General features: G+C 43.6%; 1 pseudogene; it reads left to right on the forward strand.

Moving 5' to 3' along the window:
- LOC145410360 (glutamate receptor 4-like) overlaps positions 1–26,466 on the forward strand; it is a 104,419-nt pseudogene that overhangs the window by 41,305 nt on the left and 36,648 nt on the right.

Here is a 26,466-nt window from a genome sequence, read left to right on the forward strand (position 1 = left end):
AATTTTTTTCTTTCACTATTCTTCCTTCATTGTTTTTTATAATTTAATTATGTCTATCACGTTGTTTCCATATTTCCTTAAAATTGCCAATGTTTCTTCATTTTTTTTTTTTTTTTATAACTTTCTCCCCTAGTTGTAGGGACGGCCAACCAGTGTGTGTCCCATATTGTTCAATCACTGAGTCACTGTACCTTTCTGAAAAATGAGTCTCTCTCTCTCTCTCTCTCTCTCTCTCTCTCTCTCATGGGGAGTAGAGTGGGTAATGGTAGCTTATCTGGTATGCTTGTGCGTCTGTTGTGTGTCTGAGGTGCTTGTGATGTGTCTAAAGACAAAGAACACTCTCAGGGATGTGCTGATGTGGTGGATACTTGGGGTGGGTGTGACTCTCAAAGGTTTCCATTTTTCTTGCTCATGTAGGCTATAAAGAAGTACTCGTTCACTGTTATTTCTAAGTTTTACCGGGGATTTGTCTTTTTTTTCTTGGTTTTTCTGCTTACACTGCCATTCCATCCTCCTCTTCCCCCTCCGTCTCTTTGTCCATCTTCCTCCTTCACAGTCATTCCATCGTCCCCCCCCCCCTTGTCTGCCTCCCCCTCCCCACTCAGCTGTCGTCGTGAAATTAGCAGCGTGTCGTCAGTGGTCGTGCTCAGGATTATGTCGTGCCGAGGTGGTCATTGCGTCAGTCGTTCCCTTCCATCCTTGGCGAGATATTTAGCCCCTTTCGCACCGTATTCCGTATTTCCTTATTTAACTCCTACCACCAGGCGACGTATTGTACCGGTATTTAGAAGGACCTCTCATAGCAAAGGATTTATAAGTAATTCCTATTATCTCTTTTTGTACGGTGATGTGTTTGGTTTCCTTGCTGCCAGCCGCCATTATTCAACATAGGACAAATGTCTCTTGTGTGTGTGTTTAGATAGACAGATAGATAGATATGCAGAGATAGAGATATGGGAAAATTGTAAAGTGTTACGGAGTCCTTTCTCCCCTGGAAATCAGTTTACTCCTTACATAGCTAGAGAGAGAGAGAGAGAGAGAGAGAGGGAATCTTTTAATATAGTAAAATGTTGGAGTTCTCTCTGTCCACCAAATTAGTTAACCCTCTTGAGCAGATAGATAGATGGGCAGGTAAATAGATAAATTGGTTGATAGATATCTCTATCTATCTATCTATTGCCAGACGCCTCAATTCCGCGCGGGGTGGCCACAAACAACTCACCTCCACGTCGCCCTGTCCACCTCCATTCCACTGCCCCGCTCCCAACTCACACCCCCTTCTTTCATATACCTCTTCACTCCATCCCTCCATCTCATCCTCGGCCTCCCCCTCCCTCTCCCCCCCTCCACCTCACTCACATACACTCTCCTCGTCAGTCTCTCACCCTCCATCCTCTCCACATGGCCAAACCACCTCAGTGTGTTCCTCCTGACTCTTCCTATCACATCCACATCCACACCACAATGCTTCTTTATATCCTCATTTGTCAGCCTGTCTCTCCGTGTGATTCCACAGGCTCCTCTTAAATAAGTCATTTCCACTGCTCTCACTCTTGACTTGTGTCCTTCCAACAACGTCCAAGCTTCACTTCCAGACGTTAGAGTTGGTATCACAATACTGTCATGTAGTAACTTTTTCACTTCCATGCTCACTTCCCTGTTTCTTATCACTGCTTTCAAGGAACCAACAACCTTTCTTCCTTGTTGTACCCTTTCCAGCACTTCACCCTCCAAACTTCCATCCTTATTCATCACACTACCCAAGTACTTAAACGAACTCACATTTTCCATTTCCTCACCATCCAACCTCACTGTACATTCACTGACTTCATCTCTCTCAAAGACCATCACTTTACTCTTCCCTGCATTCACCTTTAGATTCCGTTTCTTACACACTCTCCCAAACTCATCCACCAAGCCTTGCAGCTCCCCTTCGCCTTCACTTAACAACACAGTATCATCAGCAAACAACGGTACAGGGAGTTTCCAAACATTACCCTCTCTCACTAGGGCCTCTCCAACATCCACTGCCCTACCTTGTATCTCCTTTATAACCCAATCCATGTACAGATTGAACAACCATGGAGGCATGACACATCCCTGATATATATAATTATAAATTGGTAGTTACATGGATATAGTTAGAGAGATGTGTGGGAATAGCAAAATGTTATGGAGTCCTCTCACTCTTCCCTGTCGCATGCTCGGGACAACCATTTTTATTTCAGCCAATGCCAGACGTCTTTACTGAGCTAGGAATGAGTCATAAGAGCCTGAGAATTAAGATCCTAGTTGAATACAGACCCCCAGCATCATGTCTTGTCCCAGCACCAACATGAACCCGGGTCTTGTCAACGGGTCTGTGTCTCTCTCCATCAACACAACCTTCTGTATAATTCTCCCATTCACCAACTCCGGCCACCCTTCTCAGTTTATGCTATTATGGACTTTGGTCTGTATTCTGGGTGGCACAGGAGACTTCGTAGTTCCTCTTCCCAAGCGATTTATCTTTGTACACCACATATATCGTTTTTATATAGGTATAGTTGACATCAGTAACAGTCATAAGGATAGTTTTTTTTTTTTTTCTGAGTAAGTCGCTAAGGAGAGGTGTCACGAACTAGCTAAAGCCACTTAGGTTCGTACTCTCGTCGGCTAAGGAAGTTCCCAAACACCTTTTTCTGATCTACCATTTTGCTTGTTACAACCTACTGACCATATCCCTGTTACGTAAAGCATTCTAATATCGCCATACTTTGCATTGATAGCGTACAAAAGGATATGAACCAGTCATATCCAAAAATAAATCGCTAAGGAGTGAATTATATGCCAATATAACAAAAGCCACGGTGTCCATCCCTTTTCCTTTCATTCCCTACTTTGTGTTATATTTCTCCTCAGCGACAGGCAGTTTACGTGCCACCATCATTCTCATGGCGTATTTTATTTTATCATTTCTTTAACTAAATTGATTTATTTATTATAGGTGAGATCTTTTTAAATTGGAGGGTTTAGACACAGCCTTTGTTAACTCCTTTACTCCTACAGATCCGTCAAAATTTTTGTAAATTCGTACAGAGACAGCTTAAATAACATGGACAACACGTCGTGGGACTAAATAAGTCAGCTGTACACAAGGGAATAGTAGTTCATCAAAAATTATTAAAATCTGTGACGAATAATATTTTCTCCAAGTAACAGAAAATAACTGGTTTCTTTTAACTGTACGCTCTGCCACGCATATCTTTACTGACGGCTCCACATTTTGCCATGGTGTCGGGTTTGCCATTGTGTTCCCTGACTCTTCCATCCAGAGTACTCTTCCTTCCGTTGCAAGTATTTTCACTGTAGAATATATATATATATATATATATATATATATATATATATATATATATATATATATATATATATATATATATATATATATATATATATATATATATATATATATATATATATATTTCTGAAGTCTCTTTCTAGGTTCTCTTCGTCCACTTTTGTCATCTTCTCCAATCCTCTCAGTGCGTTCACTTCTTTATTAACTTCGCCATCTTCTCATCCTCTAATCACCCAAGTTCAGGAGTGGCTGTTCCGCCTTTCTGTTCGGAAAAAGTTGATTCGCTTCTGCTGGGTTCCTAGCCGTAACGGGATTGCTGGTAGTGAACAAGCTGACTCGCTACCACGTTTTGCTACTCTGTCCTTTAGGTCCTCTTTCTAACCCATTCCTGCTGTTGATTGTCTTCCTCTTCTAACCCGTCTCTTCCGTGAATGTTGGCATTCCTTGTGAAACCTTCAGGTTCACAACACACTTAATTGTGATAAACCCACCGTTCCTCCCCGGCACACATTTACCCATCCCAATCGTCGATGAGAGGAGTTGGGGACTATTAGGCCGTATTATTTTCGGCCGTCGTCCTGTTAGGCCGTTAGAACTTTGGCCCGTTTGGAGTTTAGGTCGTAAGACATCTAGGCCGCAAGATGTTTAGGCCCCAGGAACCTTTTGCCGTGAGATGCTTAGGCCGAAGGGACTGGGGATATTATTATATATATGCAAAAATATGAACATACTGACATGTGGAATTATAGTCGAACTAAATAAAACATACATAAGAGAATTGCCATTTATTAATCCATAAGATGTTAAAATTAATAAAAAACCAATATAGTATGCTTATTATTATGTTGTAAAGTCGAAGGATAAAACGCCTAGCTATAGTATACTGTCTAACATTAATATCTAAAGATGAACTGAAATAAAATACATCAGCACGTTATGAAAACGTATTATATTTTCTCCCACAAATGGTAATAAATGTACACATGTATACTATCTAACATACGGAATTTTAGTCGAACTGAGTCAGTGTGTAAAAGAATTACTTAATTTCATAACCGGTAGTAAAGTAAAAATAATACGTATAGACTCTGATACATCAGCACAGAGCAAAAGAATCGTTTCGTAAAAAAAACATGAAGGAATATTGTGGGATTAGTTTGTTGTATTCAGGACTCTATACACGGTACTGCGAGGTGACTGCAGGCAGCCAGAAGTTGGGAAGTTTTTATTTCCTTACTGATATACTGATCCCATAAGCTGAAAAGGCGACCCTGCATGTTCTTAAAATGCTTCTTTTGATAGCGCTATAATTTCCGTTCCTTCACTAACTACACATGCATAGGCACTACTGAGGCCTCTGTATACAGCAATTCTATTAGTTTGTACACGTGTTCATTTGCACAGCCACGACTGTTCAGTGTTCTGTGCCAACCCTCAGCGTCATTATTTGTGCGGACACTCGTTAAAAACACTCTTACACCCTTACAGCGTTTGTCAATCTTCATAGAATAGCTGAATCCATGCGAGTCCACCAGCAAAGGCCGTCCGCGTTTGGTACCTTCTTCCACAATGTTATAGGTAATGATGTCATGTTGAGAAGTGATAACGACCATACTGTCGATCAGTCAAAGAAGATCCAATTGATCACTGATCACTTAAAATCACTTGAAATCAAATCGCATCAAAGATCTGATTGACCATATAGCACAAAACATTCACTTGAAGTAAAATTATTCATCAGAATTTCAACTAACCACCCGTGTCCGGAGCTGAACACAAAGAACAGTACCAGCTGGGCAACTCGTTATCTCCATTCACAACGTCCAAATACTGTTGTTTGGAGAAACCAGTATTGCAAGCACGATGTTGCCATCTGTCACAGATATCGCACTGAAACGCATGCTGATTGCGCCGTATTCCTCTGGCACACACAAGGCACAGTGGAGCTCTTTGTCGAGGCATGTTGCCTGGTTCGTTCAGGGACAGCAAATGACCGATGGTGTGTTTGACGCTGGGACAAGACTAGTGACCTTACACCCATGTTTCATGTTATGATTATCAGCTTAAAGCTTGGTTATTAAGGTCGTAGTTTGGCTGTCTGAGCTGAGTTGAACAATCTTGATAAAGTTTGGTTATTTAGGTCGTGGACAATTTAGGCCGTATGTTGTTGAGGTCGTTAGACGATTCGGCCGGTTGCCAGTTCGGACGTTACGGCCTAAATGAATTACGGCCGAAACGACCAGGACCGGATGGGAGAATACCCTTGCTGGTCTTCACATTGGTCATACCCGCCTCATTCATGGCCATTTAATGAGCCATGACCCTCAGCCCGTTTGTTCACACTGTAACTGCCCGATGACTATCCATCACCGTTTTCTTGATTGCTCGTCTACTCTCCAACACAGACTCTCAGCTTTCTCCTTCCTTTCCTCATTATGTCGGCCCCCGCTACTTAATGATTTCCTAGGTGACTCTCACTGTTTCTGTTTACATTATTATTACTCTTCTTACTGCTCTTCCCATCATACATTTAATATAATTAATTACTCCGCTCCCTTCTACCTTAGTGCCATACAGGCATATTATGGCTTGGTGCTAGTTCTTCATTATTCCTTCCTTCCTTCAAGCGTAAGACAGGCGATTTTATTCATCTCTTGGAAACATGCCAGTCAAGAGGTGTACGGCTGTATTTTAAGTGATCACGGTCACATCCCAGCACTTCTTTTAAAGCGACTTATGCAGCAAACTACGCCTCGATATTCTCCTGTATGTTATTATTGATAAAAACTATGTCGATATATATGGGATATAAAGAGCATACAGGCAAATGGTGAGTCGAAATATGCAAAATAAATCGCTGAGGAGGAGATGCAACAGAGCCTCCTCTCCTACCCACATTGCCACCGGTAAGGTGGTATGCTCGTCAGCTTAGATGGCTCTCAAGCACCGCTTTCTGATTGATTTACTTTGCATATTACGCCAGGATAGGACTATTCTTTTGTCCGCAATAGACACATCCTTGTTGGAAGGACAGGAGTAAAGATTTGAGAACAGTGAAAGAGGAATGGATAGAGAGAAGGACTGGAGGAGGAGGAGGAAAAGTTACACAGAGGTAAAGATATTTCGACCACACAGACCTTATGTATGCTGAGGGACAGACAGTATTCTCCAACCAAGAAAGGTCTTGAGGAAGGAAGGGGTTCATGAAGGGTTTGTATGATAGAGTCCCTTAAGTTCGAGGAGTCTATATTTAGCAGAATAAAATCGTCTGGAGAGATAGTGAGAACACTTATCTTCCTCCTGAGAAGCGACTCGGACAAATGGCTGTGTGTGTGTGTGTGTGTGTGTGTGTGTGTGTGTGTGTAATTCACCGGGTCGGTCAGTATCACTTTGATGGTCGTGATCGTCAGCTTTTACCCTCCCGGAAGGGAGCTGAGAGCTCATATAGTCCGATCTAAGGGCAAGGCTGTGACCTTCACACACGCACACACCCGTCCCCTTGCTCAAGGGGGACAGTAACCGCCCACTTCGTCAGTGAAACTTTTCGCAGCCTGAGCGAGGCGCGAACTCCCGTCCACCAGTTGGCAAGCGAGAGCGTTACCACTGCACCAGCGAGTGTGTGTGTGTGTGTGTGTGTGTGTGTGTGTGTGTGTGTGTGTGTGTGTGTGTGTGTTTTACTGGAAAGAAAGGCAGAAAGACGAGAGAGACAGACAGACAGACAGACAGAGAAGGAGGCGTTAGGATCAGCAAATATTTTCTCTGTATTATCGCTTTGCAGATTTATACTCCCGAAAACGCCATATATTATTCTTATCACTGGCCGAAAATGTTGTAAGGCATAGGGAAGTCATCCATAAGTGAAGGGGTTAAGAGACTCCCTAACCCCATCAGTCTAAGAGCATCATTTATATTTTATTTTTGTTGCCTCTCAATGTTCTTAGTCAGGTGAGGTTGGTGTTCTTGAATTGGATGGTTTATATAATGACTAGAATTAACCCCTTCACTGCTCGAGATTATTCCCAAGTTGAATAAAATCGTCTGGAGGTAGCGAGAAGGGGCTACAAAGACTAACGTAGTGACGAGGTTGTCCCCTGACTACTTAGGTTAAAAAAGGTTAGGTTAGGCAAGGGTAGGCTGGGCTAGGTTAGGTTAGATTAGAGTAGGGTAGGTTGGGGTAGGGTAGGGTAGGATAGGTTGGTGACCCCCTAAACCAAACTAAGTCGCTTGTCGGTAGCAGGACTGTAATACACAATCCGATACCGCAGTGAAGAGGTCATGTATCCAGACTGATTTAATACGGTACAAGAAGAAAGCTTATTTTTCACCCTGCTACCTTCACACGATTTCCTCAGTCTGGAGGAAAATTGCAGTTAGGTTACTGTATACGATTTTTGTTAAATTCCTCCACTTTGAAAGGTCTCTTTGGAGCTTAATAAAATCTTGTCCAAAAAAAAATAGAAGTCCTTGGGCTGGAGAGAACAGTTGGCATGAAAAGTCTTGTCACCTCTCCTGCCTCTCTCTCCATTCTGATTGAAAACCAGTGCGGCTAATTCTCAGGAAACACTGATCTGTGGCCAAGTAAATTAATCAGTGTCGTTACTGAGGATTCACCACATTGATTTTCGAAGTCCAAGGAGAGAAAAGCAGGAGAGAAGATAGAACACTTAATGCCGACTGTATGGATCACTGAAGAGTTTAACTACTACTACTACTACTACTTCTTCTTCTTCTTCTTATTATTATTATTATTATTATTATTATTATTATTGTTATTATTATCGTTATTGTTTTCTGTTCGTTGTACTCCCAGACGATTTTAGCCAATATTGTCTGAGACTTACAATATAGAAACTATCTCCTCAGTTCGATGACGTATTAAATAGATGACGTATATGATCGATGACCTATTAGATCGAGGATGTATTAGATCGATGACGTATTAGGTCGGTGACGTATTAGATCAGTGACGTATTAAATCGATGACATAATAGAACGGTGACATAGTAAATCGTTGGCGCATTAAATCGGTGACATAATAAACCGATGACGTAAACTGATGACGTATTAGATCGGTGACGCATTAGATCGATGACATACTGATAGATAACTTATTGGACCGATGATTTAGTAAGTAGATGACGTATTAGATCGATGACATATTATTTTACTTCTTGCTCCCACCACACGATTTGATGCAACTAATGACAGTTCTAGTAGTGAAGGGGTGAGGGAATATTCTAACCTGCCTGGCTGAAAAGGCCCACGTTAACTGATTTGTATCGTGGTTGAGTAGCAAAAATAAGGAAAGATAAATTATAGGGTTGCAGAGGTTAGAGGAAGATGAGGTTGGGAAGGAAGAGAGGGAGAGGGAGAAGGGTTTTTAGAGTCTGGAGGGAGGACGAGAAGAGGGAGAGAGAGGATGGTTTGGGGAGGAGTGGAAGAGGGAGAAGGATAGATAAATTATAGGGTTGAAGAGGTTAGAGGAAGATGGGGTTGGGAAGGAAGAGAGAGAGAAAGAGAGAGAGGGGGGGGGGATTTGGGGTCTGGAGAGAGGAAGAGAAGAGGGAGAGAGAGAAAGGTTTGGGGAGGAGGAGAAGAGGGAGGAGCTGGGGAGGAGGAATTGGGGAGGAGTAGAGGGAGAAGTGGGTAATAAGAAGAAGAAGGGGAGGGAGGAGGTGTTGGGAATGAAAGGTGGAGGAGGACGAGAGAGAGAGGGAGACGTGTTGGGAATAAGGGAGAGGGGGAGAAAGGTTAGGAACGAGAAAAGGAACGAGAGAAGGTGTAAGGAAGGAGGAGGAGAAGGAGAGGGAGAAGGGGTTGAGGAGGAGGAAAGGGAGAAGGAGAGGGAGAAGAGGTGTGGAGGAAGAATGGGGCAGAGGGAGGAAGGAAGGGGGAACTTTCCAGCCGTGTGTACATCAGCAAATTTCATTCAAGTATTGCTTCCCACACCTGGCTTGACCCCGTAGGCCGCCTTCAGTCGGTGACATTATCTGTGAATCTCCCTCTTTATCTGTTACTCGTCTTATGACCTTTCTTTGCGACGTTAATGTCCTTTCTAGTGCATAATTACTCGTCTCCTTCGTTTGTCGTACATACACGTAGTTAACCTTTAAAATTACCACATTTCTCTGCCGTTATCATTTTCTACCTTGTCACAAGGCTTTTGTTGCCTGGCGGTAGATTATTTATTCATTCATTCATTAATTTTTTTCTCTCTTTCAGATGGGGACGTGGAGCGACACACGAGGACTGGAAACAGTGGCGGTCAAGCACACGAGCCACATGACTGACCGTGTGATGGCTGACAGATCTTACATCGTTACATCCATATTGGTGCGTCTATCTCTCACTCTCTCTCTCTCCCTCTCTCTCACTTTATGAATGAGGACATTTATATAAACGAGTATTAAACAGTTGAAAGATTAGTGTGATCCCATTTTCCCTGAGATAATATAGCGGTCCCGTTTTCTCTCATCACAGGAAAAGCCGTTCTTGATGCTAAGGAAGGACGGTAACTACACTGGCAATGATCGTTACGAGGGATACGCTAAAGACCTCGCTGACCTCTTGGCATCCTTCCTCGGAATTAACTGTGAGTACAGTATATGAGTTTGGGGGCTTGTGCTGGAAAATGAGAAGATATTAGAGGATAACGTAGTATTTCTGGGGTATCTTAGGTAAATTTCTGGGAATGATCGTTACGAGGGCCAAACTAAGGGTCCCGCTGACATCTTGCCCTGTTTCCACAGAATTATGTGGGAGTACTTGATTTTTCGGTGTATTTAGGGGGGGGGGGAGAGTAAGTTGGAGAGCTTCATATCTTTATCCATTCATTTTCAAGAGGTATTTGTGTAAGCAGATTTCTATTCTACATAAATACTCCATCTTTTTGTGTTGGAGGAAGAAAAGATATACTGATTTTTTTTTTTTTTTTTATGCTGAGAATTCTTGGTTGTTTTTTTGCCTTCCATCTTACCAAAGATGTAAGGAAGATACCGTAGTTGAAAAAGTAAAAAGTTTTGTGTTTTTACAATACAGGAGGGACTTTTGTAATTTTCAAACGCCATCATTCTGTAATACACTATTTTTTTGGTGCTTCGCTTGAGATAGATACTGTTATGCTGGTAGGATTAGGCTAGTGTTTTATATCTGGAAATGCGAGGAAAATTATAGAAATTAAGTTTTGTGGCATAGGATTAGGTTAATGTTTGTATATTGAGATACAAGGAACACCCTGGAAATTTCGGAATGTGTGTTTTGTTTATTTTCTTTCCTTAGGAATTAGTTCATGTCATTATTGCTGTTCTGTATTTAAGTGCTTTATTGCATGGGAAAATGTGAGTTTTGTCCTAGGCTCTAGAATGTGCATTATTGCATCACATTGTGAGTTCTCTCCTGGGCTTGAGAGTGTTCTGGGCTGCCAGGGGGGGAGGGGTATTTAAAAAGGACCTGCCCCGCTATCAGTTAGCCAAGAGTGACAGATGGAGTGGGTTGTGTGCATAGGGATCAGTTCGTGTTTAGTCAGTGAGACAGGGAGTAGCGGACTTTTAGTTTGCATGCTATTGCGGGTCGGTGAGCGAGAGTCAGACAAGTAGTGAGAGTCAGAGAGTCTGTAACAATCAGTGAGCAGTGAGAAAGTGCACAGTTAGTGATTCAGTCAGTGAGTTAGTGGTGGATGGACAGAGACAGAGAGAGTTATTGAGTCAGACAAGGAGAGATAATCAGTGAAGGATGGGGTAGTCAGAGTTAATAAGGGAGCGTCAGCGAGTCAGTGAATGGAAAGTGAACGAGTAGTAATGAGTGTAGGACAGAGTTATCGTGGGAGAGAAAAGTCAGTGTTTTGCAAGTGTGCCTCACCCATGCCAAGAAGGAATAAAGCCCAGAAGTGTTCATCGATCTTTCATTAACGTCGTAGCTTGTATACGCGTCGTTGTTGACGTACCTACGGTCCCAAAGGTATAACAATATTTGTGCATTTTTAGAGTCCTAGGAAATGTTTGCATTGTATGTCAGGATGGGGTAAGGTCTTGTGGTTGGTAACATGATGCGGTTCAGTTGCTAGGAGCAGATCGAAGTAGAATCGGCTTCACTGAGCTCGAATTCTTCGGGGCGACCCTCTCACACTCTCTCCTTAGCTGCCCTCTGACACTTAATCAAATAGCTGTTTAACCAACAGTAATTGTTCCTTGAATGTTAAGGCGGTCACTGGGTGTGTAGGTTAGGAGATAAAAAAGGAGGGAGGGTTAGAACAATGTAAGGGGTGGAACAAAAAAAAAAAAAATGTACTCGATTTTAAAGTGTTGAAGTGGAAATGTCAGAAATAAAGAGATGTGTGTTAATGTTTTAACTAACGTGGCCGCACTTTGGTATTATATTCATGAAAAATTCCTACCATTTTCTTTAGCTGAGGAAGTTTCTAGTTGAGCAAAAAGTTAATCGTGAGGTATCAATTCTTTGACTAGAAAAATTTCTTAGAGCTGAATATAACCGTCTTGTGATGGCCTGTGCAGAATAAATGAAAGCGTTTATAGATTGTGAAAGTGTTGTTTTTGGAGACATATTCTTTCTTTACTGGCAGTTATTTATTATTATTTTTTATAGAGTTCGACGTGCAGGTGATATTTATTGTGCATTAGAGATTCCCTTCATCACAATGAGAAGGTGTTAGAGGGTAAAGTAGTATTTCTGGGGTATCCCACATAATTCTGAGGTGTACCCCCTCCACAATATGTCTACCCCCGATGTATATATTTCCCACCCCAATGCATACATGCCCCCACTAATCTTGCTAGGTCAGCACCCTTTCCCACGCCTGAAGACGGCGTTATTGCATCAGTTCTTAGCAGACAGCCGAGAAGGGCAGACTGTTTTACTGTGAGCTTGTAATAAACTCCTTATCAAGCTGTTTGTACACGGAGTTTCTATCACCAAAGTATTGCAAGTTACATTTGGTAGCAGCGGTGTTTCGAACCATCAGATTCTGACCGCCTCCTTGGATTTTTAGTGATACAACAAGATACACGACGACTCGGATCTGCCAGCCTCGCCCCTCCTCCGTGCCTCTATACCTTGGCTGTGCTTTTCGAGTGTACCATTTTTCTCACCAGTGCTCACCTCTCAAACAACCACACCCATACGCCTTGTTCCTGCCCGCATATGTTGCCGTCGCCGACCAACGCACCTGTTGCACCTGTCCCCAGCACCTGTTCCGAACTCATCATAGCTCCTGCCCCCACGGTGCCACTTATCACTGTCTGCCCGCTGCCTGCCCACCACCATTCCCTGCATTTGCAACTCACCAGCTCTACACCTGCCTTGCGCCGACATCTGCCCTCCCCACCCACCACCGGCCTCCGCCGTCGCCCGCATCTGGTCTGCATTACGGAGCCTCCTAGGACCGCCACTCCCTGCCGGTGATTCATCGCGGCGTCTCTTCTCCTCTCCGCCCAGCTGTCTCTCCACCGCCGCCCCGCCCCGCCCCGCCCCAGCCCAGCTACGCCCAGCCACCCTGCACGTCATACATCTCGCCACTTCCGTTTCTACTGTGTAACTATAGTATATCTTTCCTTTCTATAGAGATTATCCTCGATTTTCTCTACAGATTGGTTATTGTAAATATTCCATCTCATTTCCATTACCCCGTTTTCATCTTCACCTACGTTATTTATACTCCATCTCATCCTTCGCATTTTATTTAAACCATCCATGCCCGCACCTTCATTCATTTTCATACCTCGTGTATTCCGTTCTCTCATTGTTATTTATACATTTCCACCTACGTATCCATCTTCATCCTTTCATCTTCCATTGCCGCATTAAATGTCATACTTTCCACGTCAACCGCTTACCACCAGCCCTCTCGACCCGGAAACACCACCTGCTTATACCCCGTCTGCCGACTCTAACACAATCACTCCTTTACGAAGTGGCAAAGAGTACCACCACCCTGTACCTGAGACTCCCGTTTCACTTCCCGCAGAATCACTTACTACCCGTCCTACCCTCGTAAATCCAGATACCTCCTCCTCTACTCCTGCCTCTACACTCCCTTCTTCTTCCTCTACTCCTTCCCCTGTCGTTACCTCTCCTGCCTCCCTTCATACCCCGTCTTCCTCGCCCTTAACTGCCACTACCTTCTCTCTCTCCCACACCTCTCCTGCCGCCACTTCTACACTTCCAGCCATGGCCAACCCTCCACAGTCTATCTATCTCGACGATGCCAATCGTCCCAAATTTACCGGCCAGAACCCAACTTGGTCTGTCTATGATTTCCTCAGAGAAGACGAAACAGAACTAAACAATCGACAAATTACCGAGGAATCACTCAAAGTAGCTTACCTCCTCGGTCGCTTGCACCACGGTAAATCAGACATCGGATCCGCGATCCGTGCAGGACATTTCGATAGCATTCGTACCTTTGCTGATTTTCGTACGGAACTCATCAGCCTTTGTTGCCAGCATTCAAATACCGCGTCTCTCATGGGATTCATTAATCTCCTAAACCAACTAGATGAGGACCTGCGCGTCCCAGCGCAATATGCCAAGCTCCGCGAAGCTGCCGCCGCCATGAAAGCAACTACTAGCGAGATGCTCCAATTACTGGTAGGCACGAAATGGTTAGAAGACAAGAATGGTGTTCCAATGCTTTCACTCACCAACTTTGCTGACTTAATGGGTTACCTCAGATTCCTTCACTGGCTTACTCCTAAACAGCGAGAGCTAGCCTTGGAAATCGGTTTCAATCCAGGGGATAAAATTATTCAGGTCACTAAAGCCATTCATGAAAGAACAGGTTCGAACTACACGCGTCAGGGCACCACCCAACCCTTGGCCTCCTCAGTCTGTCACACCTCCACTACCCCAGACCAATCTAGCTCCCGTCCCACCACATGCGGCAGACCGGCCACACATCGCTCTCCTACCACAGGTCATGATCAATCTAGCGCCCGACGAAACAGACAATCTTCGATTCTTTGCTGGTGCTGTGGTCATCCTGGACATCAAGCATCCAGTTGCGACCGTACAAACAGACGTCCTCACTCCCAAACCAGACAGCGTACGCCTTCCCGCTCACGTCGTCCACACTGCAAATACCACAAATCAAGCACGACTCACACCACTGAGGAATGTCGTTACCTCAACCGCCCACAGTCGGGGGAAGCGCCGCGCCCGTATCGGACCAATATCACGTAGAACCAGAAACCCAACTCCCCATCCGCCATGTAGGTCCCATAACATCCTCGGGTTTAGTCATTCTCGGAAGCAGTCATGACATACCAACGTCATTCTTCTTGGACACAGGATCTATAGTAAATCTCATCTCTGAAAATTCCTTACAAATCATTCATCGACATCACAACCACGTCAGTTTCCTAGAACCACCAGACATTCGCCTATGTGGTGTTAATGGCTCAGAGTTTAAGGTTAAGGGAAGAGTCACCCTTGAAGTCAAACTCCACAGAGATTTGCCCCCTATCCTCATTGAATTTCATGTCACTAATGACTTGCAGTATCCCACAGATGCCCTTATTGGTTTCTTCACCATGGCACAACATTCCATTGCATTATTACCTGCTTGTGGTAGTACAGACATTTCTGGATTCCCGGTTTCCACTATGGAATGTCCCCGTCCTGTTCTTACGATCAAATCAGTCCTTCAATTACCTCTGTCCCTATCACTACCAAAAAGTCCAACCCAGCCCAAACCACCACTATCATCATCTGAGAATACAGAGATCATTCCTTTACTGACTGCAAGCAAGGACATAAATTCCACAATGTGTCCTGATACATCATCTCAGCCTTCGAACATGGCCCTTACATCCTCTCCCGACAACACTATCGCTGACTCAGACATGTCTCAGTTACCTACCTCACACAGTCTGCATGATCTTCTCCAACACGCAGAGACAAAACGTGCAGTAACGAATACGTGCACAATTTTGTTACCGCATGAGTTCACCAAAGTCTCTGTTTGTGTTGCCGGTGCGAAAGAAGGAGTGGATGTACTAACCCTACCTGAGACGTGTTGTGTGAATGGCTTGACTTATGAGTCAGCGTGGTGTACAGTCTTAGAGGACAGTTTATGCTACCTGTACTTGCTCATTGTCACAAATGCTCCACTAAAACTTAAAAGTGGCGTAAAGATTGGAGACTTCCTAGTATACCCAGCGACCGTAAAGGTGTGCCAGGATTCCTCAATTCCTACTATTCAGACTGATGATACGCCAATCGGTGTATGTACTATTAACCCTACGGGATCTGCGCCGACGCATTCACCCGATATGCTCTCACATCTCACTTGCACAAATTTCCCAGAAAATACGCCTCAACTCCTCGACCTTCTGACCTCGAACAGAAATGTGGTTGCCTTACCCGGTGAACCGATGGGTAGAACAGACCTTGTCAAACATACGATTGAACTACTCCCAGGAACTCAGCTGATTTACATACCAGCGTATCGATTGCCTCACAGCCAGAGAAAGCAAACAGATCAAATGGTACAGAACATGTTAGACCAGGACATTATTGAACCCTCCGTCAGTCCATGGAATAGCCCACTTTTCTTAGTACCAAAGAAGGACGGCAACTTTAGACCAGTAGTCGACTATCGTAAGGTCAATTCTGTCACCGTTCCAGACCGTTTCCCGTTACCTGTCCTCACTGATTTGCTAGAATCCCTTGGTGACAATAACGTAGTCTTTTCATCTTTAGACCTCCTCAGCGGGTACTGGCAGGTCGAAATGGAAGAGTCCTCTCGCCCAGTCACAGCCTTTGGCACCCCTTCCGGACATTTTCAGTTTAAGAGACTCCCTTTTGGTCTGAGAAATGCTCCTTCCGTGTTCATGCGACTTATCCATTCAGTCTTCAGCGGTATGATGGGACACTCTCTTTTTGCTTACCTAGATAATATCATTGTTGTGAGTAAATCCATCCCTGATCATTTTACCAAACTCCAACAAGTCTTTGAACGCCTCCAGCTCGCAGGCCTGAATATCAATCTCAGTAAATGTGACTTCCTGCGAAAGAAAATCAAATTCCTAGGCCATGTCGTAGATGCACAAGGCTTTCATACTAATGAGGATAAAACTAAGGCCATCATTAACTTCCCAGAACCTACCACTACCAACGCTGTACGAAGTTTCCTGGGCCTCAGTGGCTATTATCGTCGCTACATCCGGAGTTATGCACAGATCGCCGCTCCTCTGACCCACTTACTCAAGCAGAATGTGCCCTTTGTTTGGACTAACGACCAGTCACAGGCTTTCCAAAAGCTAAAGACAGCTCTTGTAAATGCCCCTGTTCTAGTTTTCCCTGATTATACCACACCCTTCCTTCTCTGCACAGACGCCTCAGGCACTGGACTTGGTGCCGTTTTGATGCAACTCGATGAAGCATCAAGGAAGCGCGTAATAGCGTATGCTAGTCGCACCCTTACAAACGCTGAACGTAACTACAGTGTCACAGATCTGGAAGCGCTAGCGGTAATCTGGTCCTTGAAACATTTCAGAGATATAGTCTATGGTTATCCAGTGCATATCCAAACAGACCACCTTCCACTATGTGATTTGTTCAAGAATCGCAACCTAACAGGTAGGTTAGCTAGATGGTCTGTCATCATCCAGGACTTTAATCCCACTTTTCAATATGTACCAGGCAAGTTGAATGTAGTCGCAGACGCACTCTCACGTCACGTAGCAGCAGCTATTACATCACTGCAGCCTGAAGTAACTGAAAATACTACACTAACGTCAGAAGTTGTTTGAAACTTTCAACACCAAGACCCCATGTGGTCCAAAGTCATTTATTTCCTAGAATCTGGCGATGCCTCAACCTTACCTACTCTGCCAGTATCACTAGATGAGTTCATGCTAGATGATGATCTCTTGTACAGGAAAACACTGCTAACAGGCAAAGATATGCCCAATCGTGAAGTACGCCAACTTGTTGTCCCCACTGCCCTGATACCAAAGGTTCTTCATATTGTTCATAATACTCCTCAGGCTTCCCATCCAGGTAAAGACCGATGCTTGCGCCAAGCCGTCTCAAATACTATTGGCCAACCATGCGCCGTGATATCAATGCCCACTGTGACTCTTGCCTCTCCTGCCACCGCCACAAAGGATCAACCGGCTTACCAGCACCTCTCTTACAATACCCAATCCCATCACGACCATGGGAAACTGTCTCAATCGATCTCTTAAAACTACCTCTCACAGAATCTGGCGCTGAGTACTTGTTCGTAGCGGTCGACCACTTCTCCCGCTGCTGTGTCCTTGTACCCCTCTCCGACAAGACCGCGAAGAGCGTTGCACGTGCCCTTGTAGATCACGTAATTTGCCCGTTCAGTACCCTTCATACCATTCTCACTGACAACGGTACAGAGTTCAACAATAGCCTTCTCGATGAGATCTGTCGCCACTTTCATATCAGTAAGTGCAATGTCGTGCCTAACCATCCGGCTTCCAATGGCCTTGTAGAACGCCACAACCGAAAAATCTTAGAATGCCTCAGACATCTAGGCTCCCATAGTTCGTCCTGGGATGACTGGATTCCCCAAGTGGCATCCTCCATCAATAGTTCCATCAATGCATCCATTGCTGAATCTCCTTTCTTCCTCCTCTTTGGCTTTGACAAGGACCTCCCATACTCTCTCTTATCCTCAAAACCAGAACCCATCTACAACATGGATGATTATGTTAAACTAAAATTGGCCAACTTCCAGACAATCCACCAGTATGTCCAATCCACTTTGGCTTCCTCTCAGGAGGACATGCTGCAGCGCCAACATAAGTCCGCCTCTCCTATCACTATCAATGTAGGCGATCTTGTCTTTGCTCATTCCCATACGCATTCCTCCAAGTTGGATGACAAATTTACAGGGCCCCACCGAGTCCTCACTCAACAAGGCAACAAATTTCACCTCCAGGACCTGTCCACCGGGACACCAGATGGGTCCACGTCGATGACTTAAAGAGAGCACCCCATGGCCTCGTGTTGGAAGAGTCACTTACACAACCTCCTGCCCCCTCTTCCCCTCCTCCCATCCCTCAGTCTACCTTGTCTCCACCTATCCCTCAGTCTCCTTCATCTCCATCTCCACCTGCTTATTCATCAACCAATCAATATCGGTCCAAACTGCGCTCTGCCCATCAACCTCTTCACGACCTCCCCCATTAACTCTACCCTGATTTTCTAGGTACGATGTTAGCGATCTCCCTGCTGGCAGTGCTGACCCTCCTGGGGTCTGGGTCAGGTCAGGACGATGGTGGAGTACGTCCCGGGGCCTTGGTCGGCTCAGGAGGCGAGGCCTCCTTACGCTACGATCTTGCGCCCCTGGCCGACGTAGCCATTGCCCTACCTGCCTACGTGCACCAGCTCCATGAAATCAAGAACCATCTCACGGCCCTCATGGGGACACACAACCCGACTGAATATCTGTCTAACCTTTCCCTCCCACTCTCCTGGCAATTGCAATACGTACGTAACAGATTCACTGAAACCCAACTCACTGCCGTCACGTCCACTCTACACCATTTCACCGATATCTTCCAATGCCACCTTTCCGATCTCAACGTTCTCTCTCAGTTCTTCTACCTCAAAATGAACGTGGATAATCTCCAACTGGCCTTTGACTCTCTCCTGTCTCAAGTCTCTGCCTTGGTTCGTATCCTGGTCGATGCTATCAATGGACGTGTCACTGCCGACTTAGTACCTGTCTCAGCTCTCCGTTCTGTCCTGGAATGGGCTCACTCCACCTTTGGTCTCTCCCCAGTCCTCCCTTACTCCTCCCTTGAATATTATTGTCCTGTTCTCGAAGCCACTCTTCTCACTACATACGTCGTCGTCCATATTCCTCTCCGTTCTGCCATAACATTTAACCTTTTCCACATCATTCACTTCCCTTTCCGCCTCAACAACTCCTTGTTACAGGTATCTGTTCCTTCAGAATATTTCCTCCTCTCCCATGATCATCTTTCCGTTGCCTTCCTTTCTTCCACAGACCTCCAGCAATGTTCCTCCCTTACTCCGACCTCTCGTCTCTGTGCTGCCCACCTTTTCGCTATCTTCCCTAGCAGTGCTACACCCTGTGAGTCTGCTTTAGTTCGCAACCATTCCATCTACTCGGCCTGTTCTTTTGTCCCAGCTCCTGACCTCCCAGTCCACCATGCTCACCTCAACCATGTCCAGTACTTCTTCTTTGCTGTTCCCATCTCTGTCACAATCATATGTCCTGGTTCTTCCGTTCGCTCCGTCCCCGCTAGTGGTCTCTACAAAGCACCTGACTATTGTACCGTCAAATCAGAGTCCGTCATCACTTACGCCACTCGCTATCACCAAGCTGTTCGTAAACACACCTATGACATCTTTCAACCAATCGACATGCCTTCAACCCTACCTTCTGCCAACATTACCATCACCTCCCCTCACTTGCGCATGCTCACCTTCCTTAATGACAGTGATTTCATTATGGATCAATTTTCTCTGGCCTTCAGCCGTTCATGGGTTCATCCAACAGTTGTGTTTCCCCCTGTGGTTATCGCTTTCATAGGTTTTCTACTCATCATCTGTGCAGTGCACTGTTGTATCAGAAAAAATGGAACGTCGACTCCAGGAAATCAGAGTCGCTACAGGCATAGTACGCCCTACACACAACGTAGAAACTCCCCGTACTTCGTGCCCTCACATTCAGTGCCTACCATTGCCATCTGACAATTAACCAACCTGTGAACAGAACTCTGCCTACTAGAAAATGATGGTATTTCTTTCATGCATTACTGAGTGACAGTCTATCCTACAGAAAATACAAAAAAAAAAAAAATGAAGGAAGAACAACAATAGAACTCTCATATCTACTCCTTGTTTATCATGTATCAACCTATTATTGTGTAATTCCCATTATGTTTATATATACCTTCGACCTTTACTGGATTTGTCCCTATTAATCCTTGTATATCTTATCTGTATATATCCTTCTAATTCCCTCCCCTCAACATGGCCATGTCTCCCCTACTGCCCCTGTATCATTCTTATCCCTTGTACAAACCTCCCGGTCCTGCCTTACTACTATAATCAAACACCATTTAACTCCCGGTGTCAGGAGACACCGTCTCAGCTACCCAGGGGAGTAGTGTACCCCCTCCACAATATGTCTACCCCCGATGTATATATGTCCCCCCCCAATGCATACATGCCCCCACTAATCTTGCTAGGTCAGCACCCTTTCCCACGCCTGAAGACGGCGTTATTGCATCAGTTCTTAGCAGACAGCCGAGAAGGGCAGACTGTTTTACTGTGAGCTTGTAATAAACTCCTTATCTAGCTGTTTGTACACAGAGTTTCTATCACCAAAGTATTGCAAGTTACAGAGGAAACAGGGCATCATCATCATCCCGTCTGTAACCTCAGACTATTTTGTTTAGTATAATGACTGGAATATCAGAGAGACAAGTTATTCAATTTGGATAAAAAAAAAAAAGGTCAAAGGTCAAGGTCTGAAAAACAGGTAAAAAAGAAAACGGGTTGCCTTAGTGGAGGTATGGGCTGTCAGTGTTCTTGTTTAATAATGGCATTTTTTTTTTCCCGCTGTGTAGGGTTTCCTTTCTGTCACATAGTTATGTTATTGTATACTTGCTGCCTTCTTTCCTATTAATCTATAAACTCACGCGTCTATTTCCCCCGAGACACATTGCAACGTGTTAAGGCTATATTGTATTTTCTCTTGATCACATCTTTGTTGTTGTTTCCTTGCCGATTTCCTCTTGTTAATGTACAGTACTTAGCCACATTTTTTTTTTTCGTAGTTTCCCCTAGAAATTAAAAACTTTGAAGAACAATCGTGTCGCCCCAGCAGTTTACATATAATCATATGCTCTTATTCATGCTGGCTTATTTATCTGTTAACCTATTTATTCTCTGGATTTTTTTTTCTCAGATACATTGCAACTCGTGAAGGACAACAAGTACGGTGGCCAGAACGATGGCCAGTACGGCGGCTGGGACGGCATGGTGGGGGAGCTGGTGAGACAGGTCAGTGTTGCCTTAGTTTTGCTTCAGGTACCCTCCATTGGTTTTCATTCTCCGTTTTCTTTTAACTCATTGTCTCGCATGATGTATTTGTAAGTCTAGTCTTACATCTCCGAACTAAGTTTATTCAGCATACAACTAGTGGGATGATATTGCCGTCATTAACCTCGCTTTACAACAAGTCTCCCAAACGGTGAATAAAAATCTTCTAAAATGAGAGAGAGAGAGAGAGAGAGAGAGAGAGAGAGAGAGAGAGAGAGAGAGAGAGAGAATCCCCCCAGGTTTCTTTATAAATAACCTGCCACCAAAAATTATTCTTGATGTGTTAGATTACTGACCTGCTTTTAAATGACAAAAAAAATATATATATATATATATGATAAAAAAAACACTTATAGATTTATTTTTGTTATAAAATATGCAACCTAATAATCCTCTTTGAAGAGGAAGAGGAAGCGTCAGTCAAGTTAGTCTCTCTCTCTCTCTCTCTCTCTCCCTCTCTCTCTCTCTCTCTCTCTCTCTCGCGATGCAGGGTCAGGCAGAATTGACAAATTGGATGGGTGGATAGATAAATGAATATAGATAGGTGTTTGAATAGATAAATAAATAGATGTATTTATCCTGGGTCCATCTCACAAGCATTAGTCAAAACATTTCTCTGTGATGAGAAACCCAGAAATCTGATAACTTAAAACGTGTTATCATTGTATTAATGATAAATTATTTATGTGGTGTGTACTAAAGACCTTATTATTTTTACTACCGTGAACTGTCATTATGGGAAGTATACAGTATAAATATACTTCGCAGAAATTTTTAAATTACCAATAGTAACGTGTTTAGATCATCATCATCGTAATGTATTTAGACCATCATCATCATCATCATCATCAGCAGCAGCAGCAGCAACAACATCCCGCCCTTTTAACACCTGCAGGTGGGGTTAGGTTGGGTACAGCAAGCGAGGAATAGGAAAAAAATACGTTTAGTCGGAGAACTAATCATCAGTATGGCCAAAGAAGTGGGCTGCATACCCATTCATTCACCATGCAAATCCCAGGAATCCTTGCCTTAATATAAATAATGTAAACATATATAATAACATAAGGTGATAATATATAAACTGTGAATTCAGCATTGTTTGTGACAGTTTGTGTAGAATAGTACCCGGGTTATTCGTGAAGAAGCCAACTCGAATAAACAGAGCCCCTGTTCTGAAAATATTCTATAGAGAATACGAAAATAATATAAAAATATAAAGCAATGAAATGAAATAGTAGTACATAATATATATAATACACAGAGATTCACATGTGTATAGACCATATAATTATCAGGGTTAATGGTGAAGGTTACCTAATTTCCAGTGTGGATCTAGTTTGTCATTTGTTTGGTGTACTCCGCTAGTGTGACCGTGAGCGTGAGTGAGTGGTCTGAGGTCAGTGTCCAGCTGTTTTAGGGAGAATGTGGCTGCTTTGTTTGACCAGGATATGATTTCACACTTGGAAGGTATTTATTTATTATGCATAGCTGCTGTTTACCGGTACATATATGTTAGTCAGGAATTAGAACTGTTAGGGTGCTCGTTATACCAGTCTGGTAGTTAATCGTAATTATTCTTTTGTGTAGTCCCAGTTATTACAATATGTAATTTATGTTTTTATAACTGTATAGATACGTGGAGGCATGTCTTAAAGTGCGAGGGTTAAATATTCTGTTGTAATGTAATATGCTTTCATTGGTAAGAGCTCGACTCAGGATGTTGGTTCCTTCGGGGATGGAGATAATTGCATTACTCTCCTCTCAGGTGATACACAGCAAATGCGGAATCATTGGCTTTTGTTGGTCATTTATTTTGATTACCTCAATTTTCACTTTTATTATTTACGAATGTTTTTTTTTTTTTATTCAAGGAAGAACGAACCAAAGGTCAGGAGCCCACAAACTGTTTCCTCCAAGAAAAAACAAAAACAAGATAACAGAGAGGCATTGCAATTTATCTGTTTAAGTGCTAGTGATTTAGTCCATTAACTGAACTTTAGTGTTACAATGCATAGCTGCAGCCAGGAATACCGTTCCACATCATAGACAATCCATCACCCACAACACTGTACTCAGAGGAATGTGTTGAGGTCTTGCGATCTCATTATTGGGTTTCGAGGGTGATCACTCGATGTCTGCCTGTTATCACAGGCGAGTCAACAGACTGGTGTCCGTAAAATACCTTTATATTGATTTAAAGTTATTTTCTGTCACTGTTTTGCCGTGTTTTTCTTTCTTCACGGAATGATTATGGGAAATCTTTCAGGTCGAAAGTTGTGGAAATGAGCTTAATTTACGGCAAGACATATCTTTCATCTGGGGACTCCTAATGCACTGAAGGAAGAAAATATGCACCGGTCAGTGTCAGATACTGCTGTGAAATAACATCCAGATGGAATGAGGAGACAGAGAAGAAAGGGGACGAGAGGAAGAAGATAGGAAGGTGGGAAGAGGGAGTGTAAAATGCCAAAAGAAGGAATAAAAGGAGGAGGAGGAGGAGAGTAGGTGGACAAGGAACAGAGAGATGCAGAGAAAGAGGAGGAAATGAGGAAGTGGAGGAGTTGGAGGAAGAAGAATGTAAGGGAGGAGGAGGAGCAAAATAAGGGGGTAAAGGAGCAGAGGAAAGGTGAATAAGAACAGAAAAACAGAAGAGAGGAAGGAAGAAAAGAAGTGGAAGGTAATGACGATAACAAGAGGGGACAGGAAAGATAAGAGGGGGAAGAGGAGGAAAAGGAGGATCACTAATAAAAATAATGATAATAGTGGTAGGAGTAGTAGTAGCAATAATAATAATAATAATAATAATAATGAGAGGATGAGGCGGATAAACAGTAATACTAAAAAGAGGAGATTAACTTAATTCCACCACAGCTACTTTGCTTGTCAACTAGAAACAGCACTATAAGGATGAGGAGGATGTCTAACTTCCTCGAACTGATGGAGTTAATCTAGACTGGATCTAAATCCACACTACATATGGTACAGTTTACCAGGTGGAACGTATGTCAAAATTTTGCGTGTGGAGATTTTTGGTAACTTACCCATGGTAAGGACAAGTAATTTATGAATGAAACCTCAGCCTGTATAAGGAGGGACATGACTGGCTGAAGAGCTGAGCATTGAGAAATATAAGTTCCTCATTTACTGTACGAGTATATTCGTTAATGACAGCCGCTATTGTGTTGTAATATAAGCGGTTCCGTGGACGTAATGAAATATGTAGTCTGTAGCAAATAAACAGGATATATCAGTGTGTGTGGTGGGGAGAGGAGGAGTTGTGTGTGAAAGTGAATGAACTGTTTGTGTGTGTGTGTGTGTGTGTGTGTGTGTGTGTGTGTGTAAAAAGGGGGGATGGTGACTCTGGAAAGTGTTGGGGGTTTGTGTATGTCTGTATTTCGGTAAAGGGGGTTGGTGTGTGTGAGGGGGGGGTATACTGGAGCATAACGCAAAACGGTTTGTGTATCAATTATCATTATTAATTATCGGCATCACAGAGAATTGTTAGCATCACGATACATTACTGTTATGATGATGATGATGATTTTTTTTTGTTTTTTCCATTTTGCTTCGTTATAAAGGCTCCAACTTACTTCTAAACTCATACATTTTCTCTGGGCAACAGGAGACGGACATAGCGATCGCGCCACTAACCATCACATCATCGAGGGAACAGGTAATCGACTTCACCAAGCCCTTCATGACCCAAGGCATCTCCATCATGATCAAGAAACCCGCCAAGGAGAAACCCGGAGTGTTCAGCTTCATGTCGCCACTCTCCCACGAGATTTGGACCTGCATCATCTTCGCCTACGTCGGGGTTTCCATCGTCCTGTTCCTCGTCAGCAGATTCAGCCCCAGCGAGTGGAAGGTGAGGTAGTTAGGGGAATGTGCTGGTGAGGTGATGGGTAATTTGATGAGGGAAGGAACTTCTGTCTAAAAGGACGGCTGAGCCTCAGTGGACGGGCTGTCAGGTCTGCACCCATAGTCTCTCTCTCTCTCTCTCTCTCTCTCTCTCTCTCACACACACACACACACACACACACGTCACCACATCACTGCTAATAAAACTTTTCTATGAGCTTAGTATCGAAAGGCACGTAGGAAATTTCGTCAGCAAATATACCTCCAAGTACAGTATACACGTGGTCAGCCTCCTGCCACGTAAAACACAAAGGCTGGTTGTTGGTTGATGCCCCCTTCTGATTCCATTGCCATTATTCTACCACATTTTAACTTCTTCTCTGTTTGCGTATTATTATTTTGTTCTTGCTCCTTTCAGACGACTTTATTCAGCTTTGGGAGGGAAATCAAGCTTTAAAAAGGCACTAGGGACTGTTTCAAACCCCGTCAGTACAGATCATTTCGTCTAATAAAATCGTTTGGACAGAAGTTGCAAAAAACAGTACAGTGACATTTCTGTTGACCTGTTACCAGATTTTTTTTTTTAAGCATCGGGGCAGACTTTTCGACCTTTATGAGTTAGATTTGGCCATTCGTAATAGCTTTGTTACTAGTGAGGCTCCCCTAAGCTTAATAAAATCGTCTGGTGGTCGCAAGAATTAAATAATGAGCCATCGTAATCACTTGCAGCTTATTTTATCAGCTAACAGGCAATTATTTTCAGCTACAAGAGTTCAATAGGAGTTAATGGAATCAATGTGTGATGCTTGCAGATCGAAAGTGCAGCTCGTTATGGCAAGATAAGTTGCAAATTACTTACGGTAGCCGCAAATATCTTAAGAAACAGCTTCCCTAGTGTTAAGTTTGGGACTGTTTTTAATCGATATTTTCAGAACGCTAGGTATTGAGGACTGCTTGTGAACCCGTCATGTTAAAATATTGTACACAAGTTCGCTTATCTTATCCATCAGGCTTGGTCTTTGGCATGCTCCAGTAGGGTGTTCCGAATCAGCTTTGGAACACAATGAAAAGTTACAGATCTGAGTATACTTTACACTGTGTACTTCGTTAATTTCACATTATTGGTACGTTTGGGATCATGGGGATGCATTACACGGGTAAAGTACTATCTGTTAATCAAGAAGGTTAATCCTAAA

The sequence above is a fragment of the Coenobita brevimanus genome, chromosome 1 (assembly GCF_032717465.1).
Source record: "Coenobita brevimanus isolate Jiangsu-jjx chromosome 1, ASM3271746v2, whole genome shotgun sequence".
Taxonomy (NCBI): Eukaryota; Metazoa; Arthropoda; class Malacostraca; order Decapoda; family Coenobitidae; genus Coenobita; species Coenobita brevimanus.